Here is a 24,092-nt window from a genome sequence, read left to right on the forward strand (position 1 = left end):
AATACTGAGTACTGCTGTTTGGCGGGAAAATACCTGATATTGGGTTGGTTAGTATAAATCCCTAATACCAAGTAAGTACATAATTATTTGACATTAGACATTATCCGACTCAGACAGGTTTTCTTACGATGTTTTCCTTTACTGCCAAGAGTTCAAATATAAACACAAAGTCAGCTCATGCGTTTATATATGTTAATTTTGGAGCTTTTATCTATTGTATGTTATTAACTATTTTAATTTTACTATACTAATATTATTAAAGCGAAACTAATTATACTTGACAAACTGTGCTTTTCTTTCACGACCAAATTACTGAACCGAATTTGATGACATTTTGTTTTAAGCCATCAGCCTTTTTTATATGTTATACTTGATGACCAACATTAAAAACACGAGCAAAGTTGCCTGTGACAACGAGTTTTTTATATACTACTAGTTAGTAGTCAAAGTATGCGATTTATATAGTAACTTTTATTGTTTGATATAGTCGTAATAACTTTGAATTTTATAATATAAAGTGTTCTATAAGCCATATTTTTTGTGCCTAACACCTACGGCCAACCCATAAAATGAGCAAAGCCGCTGGCAAAAACTGGTAGCTGATATATTAGCTAGATATTATTTTTTTAGAGTTGAGTTCATTAGAAATATTGTTTGTTCTTATGCATATATGCGTTTTAATTTTTTCACATAACATTTCTTATCACCAGTATCATACATAAAAGTAAAGAAAAAGCAAGTACAGAACAGCCTGAAAATTTCCCACAGCTGGGATAAGGCCTCCTCTTCCATTAAGGAGAGGGTTTGGAACATATTCCATCACGCTCTTCCAATGCGGGTTGTTGGAATGCACGTGTGGCAGAATTTTGAAATTAGACACATGCAAGTTTCCTCACTATGTTTTCCTTCACCACCGAGCTCGAGATGAATTATAAACACAAATTAAGCACATATATATATATATATATAGTGGTGCTTGTCTGGGTTTGAACCCGTAATCATCGGTTAAGATGCACGCGTTCTAACCACTGTCCCATCTCATACATAAAGATAGTAACTAAATAGGTACATATGTATAAATAACAAAATGCATAATATTAATGCGAATTTAAAATAGTCTCAGAGTAATATTATTATGTCACAAAAATACTGGTCGAGGACTGCTTTAAGTTTGCGTTTCGTAACAATACGAAGACGAAGTTTCTATTCAAAGAGATTTTTCTACACTATCCTTTAATATTTTCTGTTCTATTAGATGTAGGGGCCCAGTTGGTTTGGTGGTTTAAACGCGTGCATCTTAACGATGATTGTAAGTTCAACGCCTTGCAAGTTCAAAATTCAGTAAATTTTCAATTTGTTTTCATAATTCATCTCGAGTTTAGCATTAAAGGAAATCAATCGTGTGAACATCGTGTGAAAACCTGCATGTGTCTAATTTCAGTAAAATTATGCAATGTACAAGAGTTTAAACCACACTGCTCCAAGGTTTAAAACTTCTTCAAGGGAGACATTGGCTTAGCCCAGCACTATATGCTATACTTTTATATTTTCAATTTAATAGATAAAATGATAAACAAAAAATAGTACTAACACTTAAAACTCGGATACCACTAAAACACATATCTAGGTAGATTTTGATAAAACTTGCGTTACAACATTTGATCCAACGGGTAAGACCACACTTTCAATTTATTCAAATCACTTTAGACACCATAATAATTATACTTTTTTACACTTAAAATAAATCAAATGATCGCCACCTGTTTATGTATTTATTATATATTCAAAATTGTAAACAATTACTAAGTAAGAAAAAAAAACCGCTACGTTTCGATTAATATATCTTTTCGTCGTGTCAGCGTGATCGAATTTACATTCAACTTCACTTTTGCTACGGATGTAAAAAAAAAACTGAAAGATAAAATAATAAGCGTTACGCGGGAATCAAATCTGTGAACATCTCGTTATAGTTTAGTTGCGACGATAACCAAGCAGTCTTTACAGTATTTTAGACAATTTCACTACGCCCGGAGCGCCGCGGGTCGATGCGAGGCGGGCGGGGTGTTTCAGACTTCAGTACTTCGACGGATCGTAAGCGAACCGCTCGCTCGGTGTTATCTACCCCTGCCGCGAGTGTAAAAAAGATAGACGCTACAGGTACCCTCTTCCAATGATACATGACAGTCATTTTGCGCCGTCTAAAATTTGAATATACAACAGGTTTCGGTAATAGATAACTTGTTTTAGGATGTTATATTTACTTTATTAGCTTTAATTTATATTTGTATTTGACTACATTTTTATAATTCTATAAAATATAAATATTATATTTTTGCGATTCCATTTTTCGATATTACAGATTTAATTATTTTTTTTCGTAAAACTTTATAAAAGTTAAGTGTGATTGGTTTTTTGCGCGCTTTCTCATTGCGCATGATCAACGCACGAAAAACTAAAATCTAATAAACTCTTTAAATATTACGACTAATATTTAACTGTATCAATTTAGAATAAATATTTTATTAGTACATCTTTTAAAATGAACTTTAATTTCAATTTAAATAGGTGCTCCGAGCTTTCAAGATAAATTTCATTTTTGTATAAATCATCGTATTGAGATTATTAATAAACAAATTATTAAGTAAAAGCGAAGTAATATTTAAGATTCATCAAAAATTTCAATGTTATACTCGTATACATAGTCTTATGAGATCATTTGGGATTTGCTATATCATGTTACGTTATCGAAATTGAATGCAAGACTCTCCGATTTGAATTTTCAATTTAGGCGTAGCTACGGCAGCCCTTAAGGATACCTCGGTACGAATATGTAGGTATATTATGTGCATGTCGGTAAGGTCGAAATTTCCTGTGACCTAGATTTTATTTAGCTAAAATGGATGCTTCGGAAGAGAGTCGTTCGATAGATAGGGCGAACTTCGTGCCTGAGGCTATTATCGCTACCTAAGTACAGTTGCTTCACTAACTCCCCATTTTGTATTATGCTTTCTACGTAAATGTATATCGGCAGAATTCGATTATCAGATTAGCGATTTTATTTAACTATTCATAATTTTAAACGTATTCTATGATTCAAATGTTCAGATGTTCTTAAAATATTATCTTGTAGTTTACAACATTGTTTAATACATTCATATGTATTATTTACCAAACGAGTAAAAGAGGTTTTATAATATAACGCAAAAATTTCTTACGCTTATTTATGGTTTGCATAAGCAGGTTACAGTATTTTAACAAATATTTAAGTTGCTAAGTTACACTTACATCTGGATAACCGTGAGCGTATTGACAGTTAAAAAATTTAAGTGATTATTCTTATTTATTTGGGAAAAACTCATTTTATGATGATGGTGATTATGATCGTAAATAAAAATTTTTGGAAAATACGATATCTCATAATATTAAAGCCTTCAAATATTCTGTCATCATCTCTCATCACGTAATCCTTCTTCTCATGCATATTAGATGAACGAGGCTTTATACATTTTTGTCAAAATTTCACTATAGTATTGATTCATTTTTCGGCTAAAAAAGAGATAAATTATATGAACACAAATTAATTACCACTGAAATAACACCTAGACTCTTACCTAATATTCGCGTTTAAGCCTCCGTTCGAAGTCGTGTTTAATTAAATTACAAGTCGGTAAAGACATCAAGTTAAACGTCTCGATAGATTGATACGCATGATAATTACGACACGACGCCGTATACGTTTGCTTAGGTTATACATTATCGTCAAATACAATATTATGTTTGTAATACAAGATTATGATGTAGGTAGGGTGATGTGGACCATTTGATGGTAAGTGGTCACCACCGTTTTTAATAAATTTTTATAAATAAAAAAAAACCGCCTTCAAAAATTAACTAAAAAGAAAAAAATAATCAGTTACATCCATATCCAATTTACGATTTTTTAATCACCTCTCAAAGTCGGTGCCAACATTGCTATATATGCATATAGGTACATAATACATACATACAAAAACTAAATCTATTTATTGTATAGATGACACCATTAGACAAACCTTACTATCGATACAAATTAAATGATTTCAATATAGGAATTTATTTACTTTGTTGGCACCGCCTTCAAAAGGTGATTAAAAAATCGTAAATTGGATATGGATGTAACTGATTATTTTTTTCTTTTTAGTTAATTTTTGAAGGCGGTTTTTTTTTTTATTTATAAAAATTTATTTACGGCTTTTCAGTGTTGTTTTGTTATTTATAATTACAATTGGTAGTGTTTGTCATTCACTTTAATGCCGTTAATCATTGAGGAGTTCTCCTGGTAGTCCACCATCAGCTAGACTTCATCATAGGCATGTTTACTAACATCAATTGCTTGACGACTATCTTAAAGAAATAGAACTAAGCCCGTAAAATAGTTACTTACTAATAGGTTCTGATTACTAGTTGTGGTCTTCATCATCAGTTCCACTTCATCAAATGTCACTTTTCGTGAGCATATAACCAAGGCACTTTGAATAAAACCGAAATCACTATAGGTGTGCCTATAAAATTTGAGGAGTTCCCTCGATTTCTCCAGGATCCCATCATCAGATCCTGATCTCCTGACAATGGGACCACCTGTAAAACATGCCCTTTCAAACAAAAAAAGAATTGTCAAAATCGGCCCAGCCATCTTCGAGTAATTCGGTAACATACATAAAAAATAAAAAAAAAAAAAAAAAAGGCCCCGACGAATTGAGAACCTCCTCCTTTTTTTGAAGTCGGTTAAAAAATAGCGTTGTAAGAGATATAAATCATTTTCAACCGACTTCAAAAAGGAGGAGGTTATCAATTCGTCTGTATTTTTTTTTTATGTTTGTTACCTCATAACTTTTGACTGGGTGGACCGATTTTGATATTTTTTTTGTTTGAAAGGTAGTGCTTCCCGTGGGGTCCCATTTTAATTTTATTTTTACATCACCATACATTTACTTGGTAGTAGGACTTTGTGCAAGCCAGTCTGGGTAGGTACCACCCACTCATCAGATATTCTACCGCCAACTACAGTAGGTACTTAGTATTTTTAATAATTTGTGAATTTCAATTCGTATTAAACGGAATACATAGATATTCAAACTATTTTTAAATGTATTTGTTCACAACGTTTTAAAATTTCACAACATTTTTACTTAGTGGAAGGGACTTTTAGTTCATTAGGGCAGACAAGTAATAAATAGTATTGTCGTATTCCGGTTGAAGGATGGAAGAGCTCGTGTATTACGGACACAAATAACTAATCTTTTCTTTAAACTTTACTTTATACTTTAGTGTGCACCTCACACAAAAATATATACAAGTCCAGTCTAAATAAAAGAGGCTTTAAGATCTTCTTAGTTCTTACGGGATGGGTTATATAACTTCAAATACTAGCCTATCAATGGTGTTAAACGATGGTGGCCATTAACACTTATATTCGATAGCCTACGTGTCTATCTCAAGTAAATTTAAAAATAGAATGAAATTTGTCGCAGATTGGCTGCCAAATTATATAAAATGTTATCATAATTTAAGTGGCACTTAAGTTTTGTGGGGGAATCTCGAGGTAATATCCCGAGTAGGCGTTTATGATAAGACGTTTCATTTACAAGGCGTCGGTTGATTGCTTAAGTAAATAATCATTATGGTCTTTGGAATTTATGGTTTCCTTAGAGGTACTAATGATAAAATGAAATATCTTATCTTGATAATTTATTAGGCGTAGTGATTTTAAACTAACAAAACCAAGTTACCGCTTTCGCGTAGACAATTCATCCTTACCGGGCTAAGTATTCGATTCCATAATAAAATCGCGCAGACCATTTTACATTTATTAATGTGCATATTAATAGAAGCTTAGTTTACATAAATTATTATTGCATAGATACTCAATATTGTAATAAAAAAATTGAGTGAATAAACGTCTGTTACTCCATCACGACAGAACGCTTGAACATATTTGAATGAAATTTGGGACCGAGAAAGATTTAGAAGCAGTCTCTTATTTGTAATAAAATTCTTTCCCTTCACACACACGCAGACACACGCACACACACCTGCACACGATGCCGCGAGCGGAAACTAGTAAATAATAAATGAGTCTGGAGTAAGTTCGGTGATTTTCGTACGGGATTCATAAGTAAGTATGAATGTATATAATGCTTACTATATGTCTACTTTTGTAAAAAACTTTAACTACTGAACGTCTTGCTCTTTTTGGTGGAATGATTCAGTGACCTTGGAAAATAAGATGTAATGTTCCCTGTGTCTGTAGTTACACTGGCTGACTCACCCTTCAAACCGGAACACAACAACACTGACTATAGATGTTAGATGGTAAAGCGTACCAATTAAGTGGATTGTGTTTACTAGTTTTTTTTATTTTTTATATTACCGTTATATTGTTATACTGCCACGTTGGAAGATTCCGTATAATTACGGTACAGAGTCTGAACGAGTTGAGTTGTATTTACATATCAAGGGACATTAGTTAAATATTATTTATGAATATTTTAGTACGTTTATTTACTTTAAAGACTTAAAGTGTATACGAATCAAAATTAAAAATAGCTTGTGTTTAAATCATGAACGCGTGAAATGGTGGCAAGAATGCAAGCGGCATTTCCAAGTTGAATCGCAATTCCTATTCTCTGGGCGAAAAATGAACAAATCTCCTGTCAGTAGTGGATGCAATAAGACAGGGCATCCCAGCTGATATTACAAATGCGAAAGGGAGTTTGCATATTTGTTACGCTTTAACGTCTAAACTACTTAACCGATCAATATGAAATTTTGTGAACGTGGCCTGATTATACTTTGTTACAGCACTCGATGGAGGCTGATACATGTTTTTCTACTCGTTCAAGTGCTACTGCATGCGGTACAAAGATATAATCTTTAATTTGAGACGAATATTTGCATCGTTTTTTCGCTTCCGCTGCGACTCCGGCCTTTGACATTGTTTCCCTGATATGAGACGGGGCCAATGTGTCAACGCGTGTATCGTTCCTAATCACGTGTTCCGTTAGGCCCTTCTATTCTAAAGAAAACTTTAATTAAAATATGTACTTATTAATATATTATGGAGAAGTAAAGTTTGTATAAAGACGTTTTGTAAACAAAATACTGGTAGGAATTAAACATTGAGATGGCCCAGTAGTTAGAACGCGTGTATTTCAAACCCCGGCAAGCACCACTATTCATGAGCTTAATTTATGTTTATAATTCATCTCGTGCTCGGCGGTGAAGGAAAACCTACATATTTAAAATTTCCTAGAAATTCTGCCAATTGTGTATTCCGCCATCCCGTATTGGAACAGCGTGGAATTGGAAATGTAAAATCATTAAAATATGTTCCAAACCTACTCCTTAAAGGGAGATGAAGTCTTAGCCCAACAGCGGGAAATTTACAGACTTTTGTTGTTGTTGTAGGACGTATATAATATAATTTATATCGAATTATTTCCATTATTTTTTAAGTTAAATCTGTGCGTAGCCGGGGCTAGTTGTTAGTAATTTATAAAGTATTTTTAGTAAATTACTTTTCTTATGTTTTAGTTCATTCCGTCTCGTATAAAATAATATTTTCATTTCTTTTTTTATACTCAATGAGATGTTCTAGAATGTTATCTTTTGTTTAAGGTAACTCTTGAATGTAACGTCTCTCGACCAGTATAAAGTCCCTTCAGTATAATTGACGCATTAACATAGCGTTATAGATATAATCATGTATTGCGTTAATTTTGGCACTATAAGGCCTATTTACTTCCCGAGATGTACCAAATATTCTACAGACAAACAGTAATCATTAGCATAGCCGTCGATGTGTGAGCCAGTATAATTGCAAGCACAAGAAAAATAACAATGTTCCCTTGTTTGTTGTTTGTGTACAAAAAAAATGTTTAAAGAATTTTACTCGTAACTGAGCAACATCTTTGAACAAACTTATTTTTACTTTTAATTAATATTTTTAATTTGTTTATCAATGTTATGCCACCTTTTGTTTTAAAGGTACGCTGCGTCCCCTCTGTTTTCAACTTTCGTGCTCGACCAATTCAAAGCAATATTCTATTTATCAAACCAAGAAAATGAACATTATCAATGAAACAACCCAATCGTTCTGTAAATAAATACACGGTAAAACCTCCCGCGGGCGAAGCTGCGCCGTTAGCGATAGTAATTAAATAATATTATATAAAAAGACCCACGTTATTGTATGACTTTTACATTTTTGTATTCATTTTTTTACAAATAAAATGAATTAATTCATTTTATGTATAAAGAATTGAATAAATAAAATTTACACAGTAAATTAAATTCCTTGCATTTGGTTATTGTTTTTAAACGGGATACGTTAAAATGCGAAACTGTTGTACGGAAGAAAAATCTTCAAAAGGTAAAAAAAAACAAAATGCCACGTTTGAGATTGGAACAACCCTCATGGCGGCATAATTTACATTTATATGGACATAGAAATAGAATATGCCGCTGAGGCGGCGAACATCAAAGTTTTTACACGCTTCAATGAGAATATTATAACAAGGCATATTATATCATTGCATGCTGTGTGCCCAGTTTTTTGGGCATATAAAAAAAGCATAAGGAATAATCATAAATTTAACACGTATGTCTTTTATGCATGTTCAATGATACTGGAAGATGTCTAGATCGTATTGATACTTTATTTTTATTCTACTATCCCTGTGAGGTCGCATGTATTTTACGTTAAAGTATAAAATAGAATTTAATTTATCACAAAAACATTACTGTATAAAGATACAAATGCTCCAAATGAAGGAATTACTAATAATCACATTTACCTCTGTTTTTAAGCTTGTCACTTGTGTGTACAATATCCCAAAGGGTGGACCCTGCGACTTTTTTCACCACTAGGCGGCCGATACACCATTACACTATTGACACGATATCAACAGCCTGTAAATTTCTCACTGCTGGGCTAAGTCTTCCTTTCCCGTTGAGGAGAATGATTGGAGCAATTTCCACCACGCTGCTCCAATGACGGGTTGATGGATTGACGGTATTGACGTTTAACATTAATTGCATTTATTTTATTTCTCAATAACTCGATTATTTATAATATTTATACATCGAATCAGATCGAGTTATTTCAGGAAACAAAAACGATTGTTTTACCAAGCTAATGAATCGTTAATATTTGTTTTAGAAACGTGTTACGATGTATAATGTTAATTAATAATAAATAATATTTGTTTGTGTCTGCAATTTCAATCTCGGGATATTAAAACATGGAGCAAATAATTAAAACCCTTATCCAAATGAGGTCAGCGCTCCCTGCGTCATACACACGTTTACCATGATACATAAAAGTATTTAAGCCTTTTATTTGTATAAGGTATCTATATTAGCAACATTATTAGACGACTTCTTTCTCTAATCCCGGGTCTTTACAAAAACTACTACATTTTATATTATATTTCAATGTGTTTTAATATGTATATTTTCTGAGACATAAATTGCGTACATTAATGTTTGTGACAGAGCATGAGTAGTTTAGAATATAAACGTCACATTTATTCAATATTCTACCAATATTTATCCTGAATAGATGGGATAACTCGAATATAACAGAGTTTCCTTTTTATAATATTAGTATATTTTGTTATTAAGACAATTAAAATTTCTCTCAAATTTCATCAATGTATAAAATATAGATGAGAAAAGAATTAACACGAGATAAATAAATTACCAATAAAAAAATACCCTTTTTATTTATCAATAGAATCGTTTTCATAAAAAAAAAAACCTCCGAAATCTTCAATTAGCACTTGGTCCTATGCTTGGCTTGGCTAACAAGTAAATTAGAGTGAGCACCTAATACCAACATATCAATAATTCAATCCTCAAACGATATTATCTTTGAGGAGAGTGCGTAAATCAAAGGCGAGAAGTTTTACTTCCAAGATTACCAGTAGAATTTTTCCCAATTTATCTATATTTAACCATGATACATGTTTTTTTATTAATTCAAGTCTCCATTATCTGTATCTAATTCTGAATCTAGAGAAATATCATTTGGAAAAGCGTTATTCAAGTAAACCTACACGTTTGGGAATATTGATTTCCTCGGAAACGGAAAGTGTTTCCCTAAATAGTAACAGATGAGACTAGGCGAAACTATTAGCAGCTCACGACGGTATTTTTAGCAGTGTAACTACAAGTATTAGCCAAAACTTCACTTTTTATATATTGTAAAATAGCAACCACTTAGTATAATAATCGTATCCTTTAGGAAACATGCTTGTACTTCTTTTTTATATACATAGGTAGGCAGACGATCAAATGGTGCACCACATGGTAAGTGGTCACCATCGCCTACAGATGTTGTCGCAGTACGAAATATTAACCTCTCCCTATATCGTCCTTAACTTAACTTTGAATGAGTTTCTATAGTTGTTACGTCCCTTGTGCCTATAGTTACACTGGCTCACTCACTCTCAAAACCGATGTACAAAATACTAAGTATTGCTTTGTTGGTAGAATAATTGACAAGCATGTGGTATCTACATTCAGGCTTGTACAAAGCCCTACCACCGTTGAAACATAACTTTTTACTATTTTATACTATAACAGTGTAAAATAGTAAAAAAAGTTATGTTTCGGTCAGAATCGTGTCGTCATCTAGGAATAAAATATTTGAAAACACGTACACATGGACAAATACATGAATATAATGATAACATAATATATATGTTACAGCCAAAGTAATAAATCTGGATATTATGTATAATGGCTAGCCATTATGCATAATATCTACTCAGTTTGGTTAAAGTGATAATGGACACAAAATTAATCACATTAACTAGCTTTTATATATAATATCTTCGATGACTTAGATAATGTAATAAAACACGTAGGTATGCGTTTAAAATTATAAAATTATATTTCAATTTGCCTTAACTAATCATAAAGATTATTTAAAAAAATAAAATAACATAAGATAGTAATTTCACGTCAATTAACATTTTTATAAAATTATTTTACTTTAATTTATAAAGTAAATTTAAAGCTCACTGGCTATAAAACAAAAAAATAAAAACCCAGGGATCAACACCCAATAAAGACAAAAATAATAAAGTTTTTAAAACGAACTGACATTAATTAACCAGGTCATAATTATTATTTATTCTTACAATTAAGGCTCTTGTGACATTTTGAGTTACACATGAGGTTTGACTTTTTACATTTTCACCAATTTGAAACGCATTCTCTAGTACAGTTGCAATGCTGAAATCTTTGGCCAACAAAATGTGACTCTTTTTTTGCACATTCCCTGATGGCAACTTCATGTTGAGGAACGGTATCTATTGTAAAAAACGTTTCTTTGCAGACAGTGAACTGATTCTTTGCGTAAAGTTGAAGATGAAGAGAGGGAGGGGTAACAAGTCGGCTAGACCGTATTTTTTACTTTGACTAACTTTGACACGTTATTATGAATAATGTCCAGACAAAGTGATTAATTTATTACTTTGTCTAGTGAATTTGGCCATTATATATAATGACCAGTCATTATGTATAATAGCTATTTAATCACTATGACTGTAACATATACATAATACACAAAAATCTTTGTTAACGTATTTTGGTTAGATCTACATTGGGACTTGATATATTGTAATTGGATATAATCTTAAATGACGTATTAAGTTTGTTCAATAAAATAATTTTCACAGTTAGCCCCATGTAGTTTACTTTGACGTAAAATACCTATATCAATTTTCAGAATATTACTGTCCGCGAATTCGAAAATCAAAATAGTTTTGTGTAGCTATGGACGTACGAAGGTACAACAGTTAGCTTACATTAAATTTAAAAAGGAATCTACTAGTTTGGTAGGTTTATTTCCTGGTAACTGTTACTGGAGGTAAATAGAGAAGTGAAATAATCTCAGTACGTAATGTAATTTTTATAATTGATACAATTTCAACATTCATTTCGATTCAACAATGAAGCCATATTATTGGTTTTAGCATTTACGTTACCTTACCAAACTAAATTACCACGAGAAAAGTAAAGCAGTTTTAATTTATAATAATTTAATTTGGATAAAGAGTCGAGCAGAGATGGCCCAGTGGTTCGAACGCGTGCATCTTAACCGATGATTGCGGTTTCAAACCCAGGCAAGCACCGCTGTTTCATGTGCTTAATTTGTCTTAGAAGGAAAACATCGTGAGGAAACCTGCATGTGACAAATTTCATAGAAATTATGACACATGTGTATTCCACCAACTCGCATTGGAACAACGTGGTGGAATATGTTCCAAACCTCCTCAAACGGAGAGGAGGGCTTTAGCCCATCAGTGGGAATTTAAAGGCTGTTGTTGTTTAATTTTGTCTTCGAAAAAACTAATTTTCGTATAATGAATGCAAGTGCATAACAGAAATAAATAGAAAACCAATATTCATTTTTGTCAGACTCCTCCGTAGTCCTCAACTTTTAATCTTCAATTATTTTATTTGGGCGATAATTTTAAAACAATTGGTGGAAAGGCAGACCGTTCTGAATTGCCTAACATCCTATAAAAGGTTCGCTGTAGTATGACCGCGAAGGCATTATGCGACAATGCTTATGTATGGTTAGCAAAATATTAAACATTACATGGCTAAGTTAGACAGCTGTATGAATTATGTACCTACATGATTATGTATCTTTTTTTGGAACATACGTTGATGGACAAGCAAATGCCACCTGTTGGTTTGGTCGCCACTGCTAATTGGTGCCGTGAGAAATTTAGCCTTTCATTACATCGCCACCAACCTTGAGAACTGTTTTTTGTGATTGTTACATTACCTTTTTAGATCCATTTAACCTAGGTTGTAGCCCCGATTTAAGCCGGTACAAATTTATTGTATTCTTTTCTGTCGAGAAATTATCAGTTACAAACTGGAGTATTGAATTGGGAAATAATCATAGTTTACCATTTCTGTGATTTGCCGTTCCATCGGATTACGAATATGAAGTGACAGATTTTTAAAAACTCTAGCACTATTATCAAAGTCAAAGTCAAAAACCTGTATTCAAAATGGCAGTATTTACACTTTTTTATTAATAGTCGAAAATCTACCACAGGTTCGGAATATGAATACCTCAGACCTGAGAAGAACCGGCGAAAGAAACTCAGCGGGATCTATTTTTTTTATAATATCAATTTACTACATACAATAATAAACATATTTTTGTTATTTGAAAAAAAAAAATATATGTATTAAATCCGAAGTGTCTAATCTTCCTTAACACAAGCTGAAATCGCTCAAACAGACATAACGGTTTATAGCATTTTGCTGTAAATACACTTAGTTTATCCAATATTACTACAATCTAAATAGAAAATTAAAGCTTACGCTTCATATCCCACTACTGAGCGAAGGTCTCTCCTCCTTTGAGATGCTTAAAACTTAATTCTAACGCTGCTTTAATTCAGTTTTGCGGATACACATGTGGCAGAATGTAGATTAAGTTCTCCTTCACACATATTAAGAACATAAAAAATCAGTAGTTCTTTTTGGATTTGAATCCAACGTCAAAGTTAAGGTTTACACGTTTTCACTACTCATCCATATAATAATAAGTAAAATAGTATTTTAAAAGAAAGCAATCCCTATTTATAAAAGTATATGCACAAATTAATATGTTTAAATGTACATATGTTGGCCATACTCATCGTATACAAATCCAGATGCAAAAAAAGAATTCAACCTCAAAATCGTGAGGAACTTTAATGTAATCTGCGAATAGTTCCTTGCAAAAGTGAACTACTCCAGAAATTCTGTCTAGCAAATTATATTGCGAGTATCTGGAACTTGACGTCTAGCAATAAAGAATGTTGGTTTTTAATAAGTTTCTGTGAAGCATAGTGAAATAATCTTGGCATTACTAAAATTACGTAGATCTTTGAGCTCTAGGAATTTAGGCCACCAGAATCATTTTAGTAAGCTTAAATTTTTGAATTCACCCTAAACAGATTATAAGATTTACATACAATACACAGTATGGTGGCTTACAATTTCAAAATAATCATAGTATACAAAGTATTTTAGATATATATTGTAACAAGATACAAGTTTATAATATTAAGATTCTGGAGTTTTGAGCAAACTATAGGTAGTTTGCTCAAAACTCCAGAGTTGACGTCATAAACGCACTACTTTGAAATCTAATGGATTATATTATATCTTGTGCCTGTATTTCGCCTTGGCTTACTAGAAATGTTAAAGGCATACATATTGAATAAGTAATCATGTAACAAAATAAGGAATAAGAGTACGTAGTTTAAGCAAATTATTTGTTTCCGTTGCTTTTGTATAAATGTTTTCGTTAAACTTTACTAGATTTACTAAAACATTGTAACAACTATTCCCTGATTTATAAATACATTTAGAGGTAATTTTATCGTTTCATGTTTAAATATATATTTTAGTAGTTCCAATTGTAGTTTAGATTTTATGCTTTAGAGGTATGATAAATTCGTGATAGAGTGAGGTAGTGGATATTGAAAGTCTTGTAAGGCTTTTATTAAACATCTTGAGATACCTCTTCCTATATAGCCGAGATGGCTCAGTGATTAGAATGCGTACATATCAACCGATGATTGCGGGTTCAAACCCAGGCAAGCACTGCTACTCATGTGCTTGATTTGTGTCTATAATTCATCTCGTGCCCAGCAGTGTAGGAAAACATAGTGAGGAAACGTGAATGTGTCTAATTTTATAGAAATTCTGCCACATTTGTTTTCCACCAACCCGCATTGGAACAGAATGGAGGAATATATTCCAAACCTTTCCCTCAAAGGGAGAGGAGGCCTTAAACCACCAGTGGAAAAATTACAGGCTGTTATTGAGTTTTCCCTCATTTGAGGGTTATTTCGTCTAGTACCGTAAATCTCACTTGTCATGTCACTGTTTTTCGAATAATTGAATTCAGATAAAACAAAAGTTGCAAACATTTTTTAGACTCCGCCGTCGCATACTAATATGACTAAATATGAATCTTTGTTTATTGCATAATCAGTTACCATCCACCAATGGCCATTCAGATATTAGTAAAAGTAATTCAAGAACTATAAGAAAATGTAGCGAATGATACGCGAATGAATTCTTTTCGATCTTCTAAAAATATAATATCATCTATGCTTTTTGGCGAGGGAAAATCTTCGAGATAAAACCTTGAATATATGTATGTGTGAAGTCGAATTATATATTAGAAAAGGGATATTGAATGTAGATTATTTTAACAATAATATGATAATCATATTAGTAATAGTATTTTTGCACCTTACCTATTGGAAAACAGAACTTAGTCTCAGAATAAGATCTTCGTAAAGGAATCTCACTTAAGGAATCAACTTCTTTATTAGTTCGGAAAGTGTGGCAGGTTTTTTATTTCAGCTCATTTCTCTCCATGTTGAACATATAATACTTTGGAGAAATTATTTTTGTGTTGTTATCGTATTGGCGGAAATAATTTTAGTGTTTAAATAAAACTAGTTATAACGGATTTTCTCTGTCACGGGTACCCGTCGGTCGGTCGAGTCTACCCGTGACCACGAACGCTGTAAAGTGCTCGAAACGTCGGGATGTCCAAAATAATTAATATACGCGATTAAAATCCGTTATAACTAGTTTTATTTAAATGTGTAATAATCGCGAAAATTTAAGACAACAATTTTAGTGTTTAACATAAAAGTTGATAAATTGTTGAACAATAGTCGGCGACATTGTCAAGAATTGGAAATTGTAAGCTAATATTTTATCGCATAGAACTATAAAAGCCAACTTGAAAAAACAATCTTAAATTGAATTTAATACATCTCTATAAATCTAATAATCCTCTTCGTTTTCATCCAGTAGATGTATAAGAAAATATCTATCAGAGATCTCTTTAGGTTCTGTTATCGTTGCGGACCAAAGTATGGTTGCTTTGATCCATTTTCCAGGTCACATATATCGTAAGTTCACTCCGTCCAATCTCATTTTATTTTCTAATCTCGCTTTTAATTTACGAAGTCGGTTTATTTATACTTATATGTGAATTCACTACAAAAAATGGCCTGGCTTAATCGAAACAGTGCATGAATTAACCCACGAACCCTTCTCTGCAATTGGATTTTCCAATAGAGACAAAAATTGATAATTACATTCCTTTTTACGTTTTATATTTACATTTGTCCTGATAGAAATTCAACTTCAGTGCCTATTGCATGCACTCTTTATTCTCTTACTCCATAATTTGATAGGAAATCAATCCTATACGACCGAAGATACAGGAAATAGGAACGGCATATCTTCTTTTTCCAAGAACGCGAATGTAACATTGGCAACTTCCTGTTTTGAGCTGCTAGTGAATTTTACAATCAAATAACTTGAAACCATTACCAAGGAATCTAGACTTGAATATACAATATACTAGTGTTATTTGTATTGTACTGTTGGTGGTTTTTATTTACGATTAATGATGTAACTCATAATATTTAATCATTTTTAACTTTGCCGATTCTTAAATTCAAATAGTTTATAAAAAAATACATTGGTAAAAAAGGCATATTATTCGATACAAGATTTTGTAGATGATAAAAAAGCGCGGAATTAATACCTGTTGACTTCCAGGCAGGATATATTAATTTAAATAATTGTATGAAATAACATGACTTTGTATTTTTTAAATATTGAAAATGAGTTTCTTGCCGGTTCTTCTCGGTAGAATCTACTTTCCGAACCGGTGGTAGCTTCACTTAATTGTTAAACGACGATTCAAAAGTGCTTGTAAAATTGAATGAAGTTTAATTTGATTTTATTTGATTTGATATAATTTTTGGCAATAATTATTACTCTGCAATTTTTAAATTATTATTATATGACATGTTCAATGCATTTTGTCCATTTACCAAAGCAATTAAGAAATTCTCATAAATATATTTTACTCATAATTAACTCCTTCGGCGAACCTTTCCCGCCTTCATAAATGAGTAATAATATGAAGTTTATAAAGAGTACAGATCAAGCCCATTCAAAATAAATATGTAGATGTTATTCAAAATGCTGTGACTTATATAAATTGATGGTTACAAGGAAGCGCTGCTTAAATAATTATGTACGAAGTACATAATGACATAAAAAAGTGAGATTTCAATATCATGATTTATTACATGACCCGAGACTTTCATGCCGGGTCAGTCCTGACCCCACACTATTAAAATACTATGAACAGACATATATTAATAAAGAAAAATGCACAATAATATGTCAACGTTTTAATTTATTTCATCTCCTGTTGCTAGAAATTTCTTAACGGCGAATCATTTTAAAACTTGGAACGTTGTCAAAATCGATAATACATCAAAACATCGAAGTAAGGCAGCATTTACATTAAAATAGCTTGTTGACACACGCGGTTTCGTTCGTGTTTCAGTGGTTGATAGTAGTTATTACCTATAAAAAGTAAAGTAAGTTCATCCTTGGGACTCCATGGCCGTGAAAACGTATCACCAGACGGCGTACCGTAGGTATTTACAATATTAGTTTATAGAAGTAGTAGGTATATAGATGTAATAAATATAATCAATAAATCCACAAATTCTATGATAAGGTTAAAGAATTTCGAGGTCCTAGGAAAGTACAATACAGGGCCGCCATTTTAACCCATATCGATTGATTGACCACGTAAGAGCTCCAACCACTTGTATAGTGATTGAGAATCATACCACCAGCGCAGGACTTTCAAGGAGGGTTGGTCTCAAACAGGTAGGCGGCCGTCCGCGAAATCCCTTTTTCATGCAGCTCACTCAAATCGCTGACCCTTATTAAATCGGATAAGGCTAGTGACTGATTTATATAGACATTTTATAGATATCGAATAGCAATACTTTGTATTGAGTGAAGTGATCCGGTTCGAATAGTAACTGAACGAATATAATTCTAGCTTCCTTTCTTTTTTATTTTGAATATTTTTAAATAATCAAAATTTGACAACCTTTTCACCGGTTCTTCTCAGGTCAGGATATTTTCTTTTCCTAAGCCGTGGTAGTGTTTAGTTTGACAATCATATATCATGATAGTAAATGTTCCGTCTTCTTGCCAACCTTCCCATTATAAATGAAAAAAAATGCAACTTCAAGAAAATAACTTAGTATTTTCTTGGATTCAAAATATTGCATAAATATTTGAAATTCGAGGTAATTGACCTACAAATGTCTTCATACATGATAATTGTACTCGTTGAATTATTAAAAAATAAACCTTCTCACAACGTGATAAGTATAATAAGTATATTTACATAAATTTCATTTGTTAACATTATATCTATTTTTTATTTTCTATACAGAAATCAAGACATTTCATATTTCGTAGAATATTTAATGAATCAATCTGTCCTTAATGAGAAGACGTGAGCGACGCGATTGCTTTTATATTACGTCGTTTGCAGCATCTCGAGGAACGCGTAACTGTGTATGTTCGTTTCATTTCCGCCCCGAGACGTCGACAAGAAATGACAATATCTCACGAAGGTAAAACACTGGAATTCTTCTGTACGCCTTCTGGGAATGTGAACACAATTCTGAGACGTTGATTAGTGTGTAAGCTATTTAAAGTTATAGCATTAATTACTTATCTTTATTTTCTGAATTAGTAAACTTTTGTACTGTCGTTTTTCGATTTTAATTTTTCACGCATGCTGTAGTAATTCTTCGATGTTTTGCAATTCCCTCGAAATTGTGCTCATTCCATCTAATTCAAACTTAAACTCAAACTCAAATAACTTTATTCAATATAGAAGCATTACACTTTCTTATTGATGGTCAATTGAAACACTACCACCGGTTCAGAAAAGAAAATACCCTGACCTAAGAAGAACCGGCGAAAGAAACTCAGCGGGTTTTTTTTATTTTTTTTTTTTATTTGTATATGAGATGAAATAGCCAGGAGGCGATCGTTTCATTCCCAAGGTTAATTTCCATTGACTGCCCCGTTGACTTAGTAGCTAATTTATGCGATCACATCACGTCCTGGGTTCAAAGCATTTACTTCCATGTCGATAAATTCTTAGCAACAACTTTAATTTGTAAAGTTGTAGAGGAGTTGGTAATTTTTAGACCTTGTTCCCTTGACCAGCAACCTAACGTTTGTTGTGTTTGCACACACAAATATACACTATATTACGTCCTGCATATTTGGCATCAAAGGGCTGTTATGGCCAAAATCAATTAGGATTTCAGTATAGGACATAATAAGGTACTGCTTTTGCCTAGCACCTGACGATCAGCCTTAAAATGCAAAGAAAATAGCGGGCGATAACTAGTCATTCATGTTTTGAACAAAAAATATTTTTAAAGTAACACTAAGGAAACTCTGTAATATAAATTAGGTTCCGAAGCAATGCAATGACGTGAGTTCCAATAAGTTTATACTTTGAAATTGTGTAATTAATTAATTATACGAGAAATAAAACATTCGCTTGACATTAAGAAGCTTAAAGCTGCTTTCAGCTGCTAGTAAGATAAAGTATATTTATTTAAAGTCTGTTATAGAAAGTAATCTTACCACACAGTAAATTGTTATATAAGTTTAGTCCATACTATTTTTATAGACTCTAAGAAGATTAAACTGAACGTCTAGTTTAGTTAAATTCATGTTTTCTACAGCGCTTTATTGCCACAAATGAAGCTAAAGCTATTGGGATTGGATTGAATCTGTGAAGAGTCTATTGAAATCGCGGACGAAGTGATTTCAGCTTTGGATTAAAACAGACTTAAAGATCAATGAATCTTCAGACACAGTTCAAATAGTTTTGTCATGATTCTAATTTGTAACTGTCAAAGTAATTTAAAATTATAATTAATGAGCGTGGTGATAATAATGAAATGACAATTACTTTTTAATAAATCCATTATTTTATTATTATTATTCGATAATAAATCGTCAATTTTACATTACATTTCTGCTACGTATTATTTAATAAACCTATTTTAATATAAAAATGCAATAGTGCTCTTTCGAGTCTTTACCACTTGATCGAATTTGATAAAATTTTGTACGAAGCGGGCGACCTTTCATATATTAAGTATAATAAATCAATGGAGATATTATTAATATACCAAAAGCCAACACTCAAATATATTTATTTAGTATAGAAGATTTGAACCCAATGATTGTTGGGTCAACTTAAATAGATTTTGGTACATACATTTTCATAATTTTCTACACCAGATCTCTTTTCTTCATTATAACAATTAATGCAATTTCAATCTTTTTTATATAACAGAACTCAATCTTTAAATGCCATACAAAATAAATTAGATTAAAGAGAGGTAAGTGTGTACAATCTTAGAAGGGAGAAACTTCTTTACGTTGCTTGTAAGATTATCGTTACTATCCAATTTCAACCTTAAAAGTTTTGAAACTAAGACGGAATTTGCTTGTCTGTACTTATTATTTTTAGATGTTAAATAAACCTGACCTAAGAACAGATAAGAAAAGGAATTACGCCTTTAGAATAACATGTTGCAACTGAATGTCAGTTAAGACCTTATTAACGTTTGGTAACGAAGTATTTTATGAAATTATTTCACTAATGTCATGGTATTTTGAAATTATCTATATTATAAAACAGAATGATTTATGAGGACACTGGCCTCTGAGACAGTTCCCAGTTTGAGGACCAGGTGTCAACTTGTAAAACTAAATTTTATAATTTAAAGATTTCATTCGATAATTCGTAGTGAAAACGCAGCTGTTTTTTATACAATTTTTGAAACGTATACCAATGTCAGATTAGCTAATTACGCTTAAATCTAAACGATCATTGGTCGGTGACAGCGGATGACGTAATAGGCGACCAATTGGCTTTCAGTATAAAGACAAATTTGTTTATTTAACTGTCACATACACATACGGGAAAAAAATCTTTAAAGTTATATATTGATTAGGAAGATATTATTACAACTTTCTTTCAAAAAAATGTTCGGTTTCTCAAATTAAATAAAACTATTATTTATTTTGAGAAAATAAATATAGTATGTATAAAATAATTGCATATGTATATATACTATATGTGTTGTAACCTTATCGATGTAGGGGCTGGGTCTCAAACTCCTAAGCTCCAACCGCTGGGTCAAACCAATAAATAGTTATTAGGTTTTGTGACAAAAATTCTCACAAGATGCCGAGCGTCTGGATTTTACCGGTGTGTCAAGCATATAAAACCGTTTATAAAGTATTTTGTCAATGTGAGTGGAATAACTGAGATTTTTTAATAATAAAGGAAGGTGAAAGTGTGAATGGGTCACCTGATGGCAAGTGGTCACCACTGCAAATAGACAATGGCACTGCAAGAAATATTAACCAATCCTTACAACACCACTATTCCACCATCATTGGGAACTTAGATGTTATGTCCCTTGTGTCTGTAGTTACGCTGGCTCATTCGCCCTTTTATTTGAAACACAACTGAGTTGTATCCAATAATGCGCCTATTTTTGTGCTTATACTTGTGCAATATTACTTTCAGCGTGACTAAAATCGGCCATTCACTTACGGTATATTATTATGAACTTACAATTAATTTTATATGAAATAATGGATGTATTATATTTTCTTGGTAAAGATATTTCAACAAGTTTATTATTTTTTATCAGTTTTGGTTTTTATATGTTGAAACGGTACTTCTATTACATTTCAATGCTCTCAGGTAGCGACGGTGTTTAATGGCGGGGCGGGTGGACAAATGAGTTGGGCAGGTTATTAGTTAAAAGCACTCTTGCGTACTGCGCTACGATGTATCTTCTGATCTCGCATTTTTCACGATACACTCACAATCAATCGCAAATCGGTGTACGGAATAGTTGATTAGAAGTCATTTGTATTAACAGAAAAGCCTTTTTAATTTATATAACCAGTCGAAATAGTGGTAGGGTTCGAAGTAGCGACCGTAAATATCTGGCTTATGGGTTCAGGTTTGTTGTTCTTTTAGGAATAAAGGTTGTAGCTCTACTATGCTGTATCGGTGCGATTTGTTGGATGTGGTAGAATTTTTTTCGCCCGTATCATTTTTTCTAGCTTCATAGAACATTATCAAGTAGAGCAGAGTTTTTCTATATTCGAAAACCAACGTAGACGTAGACATTGGTGTATTAAGAAATATTAAGATTCCATGAGCAATGCGCCTCCGTCCTTGGAAGCTAAGACAGTAAGCCTTTAGTTACATTGTATCATTCAACCTTCAAAGTGAAACTAAGCTACTAAGTATTGCTGTTTACACACACCCACGTGGGTAGTACCTATCTCTATGGGCTTACACGAAGCCCCACCAAGCAGTGGAATTGCCTAGATGTGATATATTAATTCATAGTTATTTTTTTAATATTGTTTTATTTATTTCATATCTTTAGGATCAAAATCTTAGTTCCTGTTAGTATTTTACCCTTTTGGGTAAAAGTGGGGAAGCTTTTACCTAAAAGGGTAAGAGCATCACTATTATTCTTTTCAATAAGAGGTCGTAGTGTTCTTTTATGATTAATTTTTGCGACCAAAATTTCTTTGAAGTATTATCAATTAAACATCGTTCGATATTTTTGCTATCATATTTTTAAGATAGATGTACTCATTTACAAATTAATTCAAATTAAACGACAATCATGTTTTCTATTGTATTATTTCTAGCATCATTCACCATGACTATGCTTGTATATAGGTCTACTTTTTTGGTCGTATCATATAGAGTCCGCAAGATTTGTTCATGTTCAGTTGCTGTTTATGCGGGCTGTTCTATGCTGCCCTATTTTTTTGTACAAACCATATTTGAACATATAATTAAAGATACAAAACATTTAATCATTACACATCATCATTATCTAAAAACGTCTATAAAAAAAGACTTAAACACGTTAATTTCAAACTTTATTAGTGCAATTTGAATTAAGCGTATTTCCAATAAATAGCCCGTTTATTGATGATAGTTATGGGCTATATACTTCAAGGAGCGCAGTGATCATAAAATATACCAACCTATCTGACAAATTGTCCATTAATTTAGCTAGTGAGATGCACTTGCAGACTTTATTGATAACGTATTTGTATGTTGTTATGAGTAATTAACGAGAGTGCAACTGCGGTAACACTTTGTATGAAACTGATAATATCCGACTGTGTGTAATCTGTTCATTGTTAAAATATCACTCCAATCATTTAATAATATTTGGACCTTAATTCGTAACAAGGCATAACCTCTTGCAGGGTTCGTATACGAATTATATATTTTTTGTTAAAACTGGGATAATGTTTGTCTGCTAAATTATGAAATATGTAATTTTCATAAATTATACGATGGAAACTAATTATTTCATTAAATATTATTTGTATTTAATAAATTTAATATTTATAAATATATGTTTTAAATATATTATATATTTATAAAATTTTCATCTGGGGACGATTTAAGGTTTCAAAAGCCCTATGTAATAAAAATATTTGCCCGTTATATGATATGACCGGAATAATTTGTAAAAGTGTTATAAAAATAAGAATAAATTATTTCTAAGTTGATCCATCCAATTTTTTATATTTTATAAAAAAAAAAAATTAATTACTTTTAAAATTAAAAAGTTAAATCAGCGTGTACATATTCCGTTTTAAGTAATTGTGACACATAGAATAGAACTTAATGTTATTACACATCGTTGAAGAACCAAAAAAATAAATGAATAAGAAAATGTATCAATAATAATCTTACCATCATTATTTATTTTATCGCCAATTTACTTGTTCAGTTGCCGTAAGGATGGGAAAAAATTCTTACGACGATAATATCTATGGGCAATGATGACTCAGGTGTCCAATTGATTCATTCGTGTACCGATGCTATTCAAATGTTATTAATACATTCCATTCATACATTTTAACGTATAAAATAAATACCATAACATAGATTTACGTTGCGATAAGTAGCGAGAGATGTAACATATCTGTTTTTGGCAGAGATATAATTCAGCAGACATATTCCGTGACGATTTTTATTTACGGAATAAAAATCCCTCAACGAGAAATGTTAA

The 24,092-nt window shown here is 32.0% G+C and overlaps 1 protein-coding gene across 1 annotated transcript in view; it reads left to right on the top strand.

Moving 5' to 3' along the window:
- The first annotated feature begins 2,086 nt into the window (after positions 1-2,086).
- Positions 2,087-24,092, top strand: part of LOC124531989 — a 60,815-nt gene continuing 38,809 nt past the window's right edge. The window contains exon 1 of the mRNA XM_047106595.1: positions 2,087-2,157. The gene's annotated coding sequence lies outside the window, so the exon portion shown is untranslated. The remainder of the gene's footprint in view (positions 2,158-24,092) is intronic.

The sequence above is a fragment of the Vanessa cardui genome, chromosome 8 (genome assembly GCF_905220365.1).
Source record: "Vanessa cardui chromosome 8, ilVanCard2.1, whole genome shotgun sequence".
Classification (NCBI taxonomy): domain Eukaryota; kingdom Metazoa; phylum Arthropoda; class Insecta; order Lepidoptera; family Nymphalidae; genus Vanessa; species Vanessa cardui.